General features: G+C 38.0%; 1 long non-coding RNA gene across 1 annotated transcript; it reads left to right on the top strand.

Moving 5' to 3' along the window:
- Positions 1-7949: 7949 nt before the first annotated feature.
- Positions 7950-10906, top strand: LOC128320680 (uncharacterized). The gene is made up of 3 exons (XR_008304249.1): positions 7950-8711; positions 9733-9873; positions 10804-10906. It is a non-coding gene; the product is annotated as an uncharacterized LOC128320680 (long non-coding RNA).
- The last annotated feature ends 46 nt before the right edge of the window (positions 10907-10952 follow it).

The raw sequence follows: 10952 nt of genomic DNA, 5'->3' as shown, positions 1-10952 counted from the left end.
TCTTCTTACCCAACATCAGTGCCCAACCTCACCAATGTGTCTGAATGAGCAAATCCCCACAGCCATGCTCCAGCATCTAGTGCACATATTCCAGCCTGCAGCCTCGTTTCATTTGGCCAAAGTGAACCTGCAAAAAGTAATCCTGAAACAGCCCATTGTACACTACTGCTCAGCATCTTCATACTATTCACAGAGTCACAGCAGAGCTGTAGAGCAGCGACCAGCACTGTACAGCACACACCAGCTGAAATCTCCCAGTGCTTAACTAAAACCAACAAGCTGCGCCAGGCTTTTTCCCCATCTGAATCTCTCTCACACACACACACACACACACACACAGACACACACACGCATATATGTGTATAAATCTCTGGTACTAACTGCAAAGTAAATCTTTGGTAACCCCCCATCTCATGAGAACAGTGCAATAATGCAGTGTCACTTTAATACTGTTGTGTGTTTGTGTTGTGCATTCTTGGTGTGTCTTTTTTATATTTTTTATACTTATATATTCTTTTATTTTTTTATATTTTTATATCTGCTGCATCTATCTTTTTTATATCATATATCTGCTGATATGTACAACGATCAGCAATAACATTAAAACCACTGTTAGGTGAAGTAAATAACACTGATTAGCTCATTACAGTGTTACAATGGCACCTGTCAAGGGGTGTGATATGTTAGGCACCAGTCAGTTCTCGAAGTTGATGTGCTGGAAGCAGGAAAAATGGGCAAGTGTAAGGATCTGAGCGACTTTGACAACGGCCAATTTGTGAGGGCTAGACGACTGGGTCAGAGCATCTCCAAAACGGCAGGCCTTGTGGCGTGTTCCTGGTATGCAGTGTTTAGTACCAAAAGTGGTCCAAGGAAAGATAACCAGTGAACCAGCGACAGAGTCATGGAAGCCCAAGGCTCACAGAAGAGCTACTGTAGCACAAATTGCTGAACAAGTTAATGCTATCTATGATAGGAAGGTGTCAGAACACACAGTGCATCTATATGTATCGGTATATATATATATATATATATATATATATATATATATATATATATATATATATATATATATATATAAGGTCAGCACACCTTCAGAGATACATATATATATATATATATATATACACATATATATACATATATGTGTATATCAGACAAGAAGTTCAGCAGAGGATTGTGAAAAAAGGTGGTACAACGTTTTGGTAACAGCACCCAAGGAAATTGCAGCATACAACCAAATCATGCAAGCCACTGGTAAGTTTCATTTTAGGCCTATTAAACAATGTTTTTATACTAAATGATTGTTTCCATGTGGTCAGCATTTGAGTTCTTGTTGTCAAATAGGTGGAGGGCCACCATGTAATCTTCTGTCTGAGATCGCTAAGATAGTAGAGGAGATACTTGGAATGGCTAATCCATCCATTTGTGGCATTGCAGATGCCCCAGACCATACACTGCTCAAACTGAAGGAGTTACAAAAAAGGTATGAAGAAAATAATACGTGTAATAATGCGTTTGCCTTTTTTTAACTTGACATTGGCTACTTTAATATATGCGCATGAAATAAACACAATACATCGGATTGAATAAACATGTTTGCACTGTTTAATATTTTCTGCATGTGTATGTAGTGTGGATGATGCTGGAGCCAGTCCATCTGACGCATCTTCTCCTGGATCATCTCAGGACATTTCCCTGTGTCCTCCACACAGGGTTTGCACAGAGCACAGCCCCTCACGATGACATTGAGTCTCTTAAAAGAAAAAAGCTCAAATTACAAATAAAGTTGCTGGAAATTCAAAATGAATATTATATACTAAAATGGAAAAAAACTAAAGAATACTCAATGATTTTACATGTTTTGTGCAAATAAAATTGTGGGATGAAAAATTTGTGCGTTGTTACTTATTGAGAACCAGTTTTACTTACCCAAAATGTAAGTTGGCAAAGCAGTCCCTTATCAATGCTCTCCCTAATACACTCTGTATTGTGGTCATAATAATCATGATCACTGTCATCGTCATGATGATCATGATCATCATCACCATGCAGTGGAAGATTATGAGCTTTTCAAATGTGTAAAATGCGACTAGCATGCTCAGGAGAGTGTCGAATCTCTCCATGAAGGACATGGAATCTACTTTTCAGCTGTCTAATTCCTTTCTCAACCACAGGTTTGTTATTTTGTGTGCCCTTCATGATGTAAAAAAACGAACATATAAATGAACATAGCTCAGATAAGTCATGAATGCGCTCAGTGAACAAAATTGGCATTTTGTCTACAGTTCAGTCTGGTACAGTACCTGTGATAATTGAGCTGCTGTTCTCCTTGTGGTCTTCTGTAAGGGGAGAGATCCAGGATCTTGTAATTACCATCAAACACAACTTGAACACTGATGCTGTGGAGTCCTTTTCTATTGATGTATGTCTCCTCATTTAAAATTGGAGCAATGATGTGAACATGAGTTCCATCGATGGCTCTAATAACTCCGGGGACGCCCGCAATCCTCATAAAAGCAGCTTGCTTTTGCTGTATGGTTTGAATGTTGGTTGGGAAGTCAATGAACTGCCTTACTATGTTGTTATCAGTAACAAAAAGAATACCTTGACAATTAAGCCTTTAGTGTTTTTGTCAACTCCTGTTGTCTTATAATTCCAACACATTCTTTCTTTGTTGGAAAGTGCATGGTCTCTGTCTCTCTGCTGCCATCTTGTTACTCCTAACTAGGTTAGGATACCTCTCCAGCACTCTTAAATCATTTAGAAGGCTGAGACCTAGCCTTAACACTTAGGAACCTTTATGAATCACATTTATTCTTAAGTCTAGGAATAAGACTAAAATTATGTCGTTCGACACACATAAGACTAAAATTTTTACTCGGAGCGGCTTTATAGATATTGTTGAAGCCATTTTTGTTGTAGTTATGTATTTATCCATTGGGTGGCACTCTGGTATAGAATACAACAGGTGTGTGTATTGGTAGTGGGGAAGCACACAGTTTTTGACAGTTTTAGGTCGTGCTTCGTTATGTTAAACAGGCTTTTTGGATTATGTGTTGGACCGTGTTGAACTACAAGGTATGGAGTTTTGTGTGGACTTTTTGTGAACTACACAAAATGAAACCACAGGAAGCTAATTGAAGCAATGTTTATTTATTGAAGCACAATAAAGAAAGAGATTATTTGCATCTTACATCTGTTTGCATAGACTCTAATTTTTACGCGTCAACTACTTGCTCACTCCTATTACCAATACCAGCAGTTTAATGGAAAGCTGCTACACATATGGCCACTGATGTTTTGGCTCTGACATGCCACCTATCTTCCAGATGTACATAAAGTACACAGCAAACAATGTGAACAATGCTGCTGCTTCTTCACACACACACACACACACACACACACACACACACACAAACTATACACCAACTATAAACCAGACCCCTCTGCTTCAAGTTGGGGTGTATCACACCATCCATGAATTATGGCATGGATTATTTTTCTATAACAACACAACAATTTTCACTAGACTGGTAAGTCAGTACAATGAATATTTGTATGGTTTTTACACATAATAAATAATAAAATGTTCATATGTTACAGTAGTCCTATATTCAAAATCTGGAATTTAAAAAAGTAGGGTGGGCAAGAGGTTGAAGAAGCTTTATAATGTCCATTTGGGGTTGTTTGCCCAAAAAGGTTGGGCACCTCTGATCTAGGTACACTTGTTTAAGGAAAGCTATAATGTAGCTATGGAACTACATTGCAGTTTAGCTGACTAAATTTTTACTTTAATTTTTAATTAAATTAATTTAATTTAATTTTCCTAAAACATTTTGGCATTGTACTATGCAGCACAGGCAACCCAAAACCATAAATAAAAATACATTTTTATTTTATATTTGAAAAAAGTAGACAGTCTAAATACAACCGTCAATTAGTACATTTAATAAATAAGTTTTATAAATACATTTTAAATAGTTTTTGTGTTGGCACAGCAGGTAGTGTCGGTGCATTACAGCTCCTGGGTCCTGGGTTTTGATCCTGAGCTCCAGTTACTCTCTGTTTGGACTTCTGCATGTTCTCCCTGTGTGTACAGCACCTTTACACATTTCTCAGCTTTGTGATTATAGGAATTTCACTCCGAGGACAGCCTTATGGCACAAACTTTTTAAAAAGGTTTTTGGAAAAGTTATGAATATTTTTACTTATCTTTCCATGTCCTTAAATTTAAATAAAATAAAGTATTGCAGACAATATATTCTTGATCAGGTAATATTGAATATACTAGCTGATTACATACACTTATACACTTTATTACGAACATTTGTACACCTACTCATTTATGCAATTATCTAATCAGCCAATCGTGCAGCAGCAGTGCAATGCATAAAATAATGCAGATACGGGCCAGCAGCTTTGGGTAATGCTCACATCAACCAGAATGAGGAAAAAATGTGATCTCAGTGATTTTGACCACGGCACGATTGTTGGTGCTAGATGGGCTGGTTTGAGTATTTCTATAACTGCCGATCTCCTGGGATTTTCACACACAGCAGTCTCTATAGTTTCCTCAGGATGGTACAATAAAGAAAAAACAGCCAGTGAGCAGCAGTTCTGTGGATGGAAACACCTTGTTGATGAGAGAGGCCAACAGAAAGGCTACAGTAACTCAGATAACCACTCTGTACAATTGCAGTGAGCAGAAAAACATCTCAGAATGCACAACACTTCGAACCTTGAGGCGGACGGGCTACAACCGCAGACCACGTCAGGTTCTACTTTGGTCGGCCAAGAACAGAAAGCTGAGGCTGCAGTGGGCACAGACTCACCAAAACTGGACAGCTGAAGACTGGAAAAATGTAGCCTGATCTGAAGAATCTTGATTTCTGCTGAGTCACAGATGGTAGGGTCAGAATTTGGCACCAACAGCATGAACCTGTGGACCCAACCTGCCTTGTGTCAACAGTCCAGGCTTGTGGAGGTGGTGTAATGGTGTGGGGAATGTTTTCTTGGCACACTTTGGGCCCGTTAATCCCAATCAATCATCGCTTGAGCCACAGCCTATTTGAGTTTTGTTTTATTACATTTTTTATATTTGCAATTTTATATTTGCATTCAATATATTTGCAATTTAATTCCATTCAATTTATTTGTGTTCAAAATCTCTCACTGAGCACTGTTGCCTAAACTAAATATAAATATCAGGCCTAAAAATGCTTCATTGTTAGTTGTCAGTTCTGTAGAAGCAATCACACAAGGACAAAAATATGAAATGAGAAAGAAGAGCAAGAAGAAGAAGAAGAAGAAGAAGAAGAATGGTTTTTCATTCCAAAGGCATGGGAAAACCACAGTCCCCATCTTTACAAGGGCAAAAATATGAAATGAGAAAGAAGAGCAAGAAGAAGACGCTTTACACGAGCGCCCCCTGTGGAGAATCTTCAGCGTGTTAAAGGTGAGTGAATGAAACGGCAGTCTATGAGGTGCTTCGCACCTAGCTTGTGTTTATTTAAATTATTATCTAATTCCCTTTGGAATTATTTAACTTTCGTAAGGCAGCTCGCATTCACAGTTTCACATTCACTATCATCGCCTGTTTCTTACTATTCTGTATGGGAGACATTTCTACAGCCATGTGAGTACCTGTCAGTCAGTCAGAATTCAATTACTTTGGTGTAGTTATCCATTTTTGTATTTTGTGTACAATACTTTCAGCTATTCTCCCAGAATAGAAAAGCTTTAAGGCAGTAAAAACAACTTTAGCCTTAATGCTAGAACAGGAGTGCGGTGTAGGCTAATGCTGCCTTCACGTGCTGTCGGAATTATCGTAAATACGAGTTTCCCACTAGGAAGTTGCACATGAATCACCCTTCAAATCGTAATTACGACGAGATGGAGGGAGTCCTAAACTTTCAACATGTCGGAGGAGAAGACAGTTTCTGTACTGAATGGCAGGTTTTGTTCTTTTTTCTAAATACAGCTAATTGTTAGCGTTTGTTGTTTTGGTCACATTCATTTGTGCACTATATCAGCAACCAGTCTATACATGTTGTACATTTTTACACCGTGAAAAAAGATTGTATTTGACCAAAATTCCCTTATCGTCAGCAAGCTAGCTATCTGAGTAATGTGTGTTATAGTGTCAAAATAGAAGAATAAAGAAATACGTATGAATGAACTTGGCGTCGTCCATGTTTCGTGTCCTTTCCGACAACAAAGCATGTGAACACGGCATACTCGTAATTCCCACTTCAAAACTGGGAAGTACTAGAATTCCGATAGCACATGAAGGCAGCATAAATACAGTATTAGCACAGCTGGCATACATCGCTCCTTTTCTGTTCTGTATTTATCTAAGTCGTCACAGCCACTTGGGGAGAGCTTTTGAAGAAAATATTACCATTGAATGTAGTATTCGTTTATTAATAACTGGCAACCAGAACATTACGTCACATAGGCAATGAAGTAGCCAAGGCATAGTTTTCGTTTCGTTATTACCCTCTTTGGATGAAAACAGGGCAGTGTGGGCACTGTTTCCTGGCAGTGAAGTGATCGGCTTTTATTTTGAAAACTTCTGACTATTGACGTGAATTCCAGCTCTTTCCAGAGAGTTAGATCAGATCAATTCACTCACCAGTAAATAATAATGTGGGTGACTGTTGATGTGAATTCCGGCTTTTTTCCCAGTGAGTCGGCTTACTGCCTTTTTAAATTCCTGTTATTCCTGTTCCTGATATTTTAACCAGTATTTTTTTTTTAATCTAACTATGGCTGAAATTGTTTCATGAAATCTTACAACTACTTTCTAAAACATTACTTTGCATCAGATTTTTATAAAATCTAGCTAAATGTAAAATCAGAAATGCACTACACTAGTATCCCACTTGAATGTTAGCCTTACGAATGTTAGTGTTATTGTGTCTGTGCTTCATTAGGAAGGTTCAGTTTTATTTATACCAATGATCACCTCCTGTAGTAGCCTATAGGACTGCAAGCAGCAGATATCTTGTCATAATGCTTCATTCACACACACACACACACACACCATTCACGCAGCTGAGTCACACACACTCCTCTCATCATTCATTCAAGAATACGAGTTCCTACACTTATACAAATATATAAAAACAAAACTGTTCACTGAAACGGCTCAGGAGCATCACATCCCTGTTACCGACAGCTCCGATTTGTCCGATCAAACCCGGAAGTAAGCGACTGACTATATAAACATACCACACGTCCTGCGGAGTAAAGTTTGTTTTTTAAAACCAATATTAACTTATATTTTTGTTTATAATGAATTTAACTAATAAATTTCACACATAGTTTAGGAACGGGTGGAAAGAAAGGGGATTATTTCCCTGTTCTCCCTCATTCTCCACAAAGTGTGTGGTAATCGACTGGGTAAAGTCTATAGATTAGCTCTATATCATTACACCTAGCATATATACACTTAGAGTTATCAGTGTGGCAGGATATTTGGAAATCCGGGTATTTTAGTCTGCGTGCTAGTTACTGCTCTTTGCTAGCATTATAACCTGTCGCATAGTCATTTAGCCAGGTTTTCCCGGAAGAGTGTTTTTTTTTTTTTTCTGAAGACGACATTTTCTTTTTCTAAACGTTTCGTATTTAGTTTACGAAACCTGAATATTCTGCGAAGGGCTACAATTAAAAAGAAAACCTGTCCTTTTGTGCTAATACTTCCAGGGTCAGAATCTATAAACTAAACTGAAAGCTATATACCGGAAGTTCTGCTATATCGTTAAGACACGAGACTGTAAAGACTTTGAGATGACTTCTGAGCTGTCAAAACTGAGAAGAATTGTTCAATCAGCATGGAAGCCAGTTGTGAGTAAATACGAGTTTCCCACTAGGAAGTTGCACATGAATCACCCTTCAAATCGTAATTACGACGAGATGGAGGGAGTCCTAAACTTTCAACATGTCGGAGGAGAAGACAGTTTCTGTACTGAATGGCAGGTTTTGTTCTTTTTTCTAAATACAGCTAATTGTTAGCGTTTGTTGTTTTGGTCACATTCATTTGTGCACTATATCAGCAACCAGTCTATACATGTTGTACATTTTTACACCGTGAAAAAAGATTGTATTTGACCAAAATTCCCTTATCGTCAGCAAGCTAGCTATCTGAGTAATGTGTGTTATAGTGTCAAAATAGAAGAATAAAGAAATACGTATGAATGAACTTGGCGTCGTCCATGTTTCGTGTCCTTTCCGACAACAAAGCATGTGAACACGGCATACTCGTAATTCCCACTTCAAAACTGGGAAGTACTAGAATTCCGATAGCACATGAAGGCAGCATAAATACAGTATTAGCACAGCTGGCATACATCGCTCCTTTTCTGTTCTGTATTTATCTAAGTCGTCACAGCCACTTGGGGAGAGCTTTTGAAGAAAATATTACCATTGAATGTAGTATTCGTTTATTAATAACTGGCAACCAGAACATTACGTCACATAGGCAATGAAGTAGCCAAGGCATAGTTTTCGTTTCGTTATTACCCTCTTTGGATGAAAACAGGGCAGTGTGGGCACTGTTTCCTGGCAGTGAAGTGATCGGCTTTTATTTTGAAAACTTCTGACTATTGACGTGAATTCCAGCTCTTTCCAGAGAGTTAGATCAGATCAATTCACTCACCAGTAAATAATAATGTGGGTGACTGTTGATGTGAATTCCGGCTTTTTTCCCAGTGAGTCGGCTTACTGCCTTTTTAAATTCCTGTTATTCCTGTTCCTGATATTTTAACCAGTATTTTTTTTTTAATCTAACTATGGCTGAAATTGTTTCATGAAATCTTACAACTACTTTCTAAAACATTACTTTGCATCAGATTTTTATAAAATCTAGCTAAATGTAAAATCAGAAATGCACTACACTAGTATCCCACTTGAATGTTAGCCTTACGAATGTTAGTGTTATTGTGTCTGTGCTTCATTAGGAAGGTTCAGTTTTATTTATACCAATGATCACCTCCTGTAGTAGCCTATAGGACTGCAAGCAGCAGATATCTTGTCATAATGCTTCATTCACACACACACACACACACACCATTCACGCAGCTGAGTCACACACACTCCTCTCATCATTCATTCAAGAATACGAGTTCCTACACTTATACAAATATATAAAAACAAAACTGTTCACTGAAACGGCTCAGGAGCATCACATCCCTGTTACCGACAGCTCCGATTTGTCCGATCAAACCCGGAAGTAAGCGACTGACTATATAAACATACCACACGTCCTGCGGAGTAAAGTTTGTTTTTTAAAACCAATATTAACTTATATTTTTGTTTATAATGAATTTAACTAATAAATTTCACACATAGTTTAGGAACGGGTGGAAAGAAAGGGGATTATTTCCCTGTTCTCCCTCATTCTCCACAAAGTGTGTGGTAATCGACTGGGTAAAGTCTATAGATTAGCTCTATATCATTACACCTAGCATATATACACTTAGAGTTATCAGTGTGGCAGGATATTTGGAAATCCGGGTATTTTAGTCTGCGTGCTAGTTACTGCTCTTTGCTAGCATTATAACCTGTCGCATAGTCATTTAGCCAGGTTTTCCCGGAAGAGTGTTTTTTTTTTTTTTCTGAAGACGACATTTTCTTTTTCTAAACGTTTCGTATTTAGTTTACGAAACCTGAATATTCTGCGAAGGGCTACAATTAAAAAGAAAACCTGTCCTTTTGTGCTAATACTTCCAGGGTCAGAATCTATAAACTAAACTGAAAGCTATATACCGGAAGTTCTGCTATATCGTTAAGACACGAGACTGTAAAGACTTTGAGATGACTTCTGAGCTGTCAAAACTGAGAAGAATTGTTCAATCAGCATGGAAGCCAGTTGTGAGTGTTATACTTTTTTATTTTTTATTATTATTTTTTTTACACTAGACTATTTCTGTTTTCACTGATTGTGACTAGGTTTTGGTAATCAATGATGCAGTGCCTCCAGAATGTATTCACTCCTTACTGATTATTCCTCTTTTTTGCTGTGTTGCAAGATCAAATTTAAGTATATGGGATTTTTTTACAGCAATAAAACTAAATTATTTAGATATGATTTAAAAGTACAAAAAAATCAAAACACTGCTTAATTAAGCAGTCACCCCCAAAACTTATAGTGAATTGTCCTTTTGCAAGAGTTACAGCTTTGATTTGTCTCATATGTGTCTCTAAGAATGTTGCACATTTTGATTTTGGCATTTTCTCCCATTCCTCAGTGCAAATTTTCTGCCACATCTCGCAAATTAGATGGAAAATGTTGGTGGACAGCAGTTTTTCCAGGCATGATACAGATTTCCAGTTGGATTTAAGGCTGGGCTTTGGCTCAGCCATTCCAAAACACAAACTTTCTTTTCAAGCCACTCATTTGTATTTTTTGCCCTGTGCTTTGGCTAATTGTCATGTTGGAACATACATTTTCGCACACAGATTTCTGGCAGACTGGAACTGGTTCTCCTCAAGAGTTTGCTTATATTTGGCTCCATCCATGTTGCCCTTGATGGCAACAAGATTTCCATATCCTCCTGCTGAAAACCCTATGTTTTGGCTTACTGCTCCTAGAAAGCTTCTCCAGTCTTTTCCTCATAAAAACTTCATCTTGAAGCTTCACAGGCAGTTCCGTGGTCCTCATGACCAAGGACGAATCTGATCTGCCGTTTTAGCAAATACAGCAAAATGAGAAATCACTGGGGAGTGAATAGTTTCTGGAGGATCTGTATAGCTGATCTCTGTTCATCTGAAATGTAATATTATTTTCCTTGTTGACCATAGTGCCCAGATCTTCCTCTTACTGTTGTTGAGGAAATTCTTCTAAACCTACCTGGCAAGCAAGTGATTTGTGTGTGCCGCCTGGTGTGTAATGCGTGGAAGCACATGAAGGCAGCATAAATACAGTATTAGCACAGCTGGCATACATCGCT

Source organism: Pangasianodon hypophthalmus, chromosome 16 (assembly GCF_027358585.1).
Source record: "Pangasianodon hypophthalmus isolate fPanHyp1 chromosome 16, fPanHyp1.pri, whole genome shotgun sequence".
Lineage (NCBI taxonomy): Eukaryota > Metazoa > Chordata > Actinopteri > Siluriformes > Pangasiidae > Pangasianodon > Pangasianodon hypophthalmus.
Note: the sequence above shows the minus strand (reverse complement) of the source record. Positions and strands in the feature narration are given on the sequence as shown.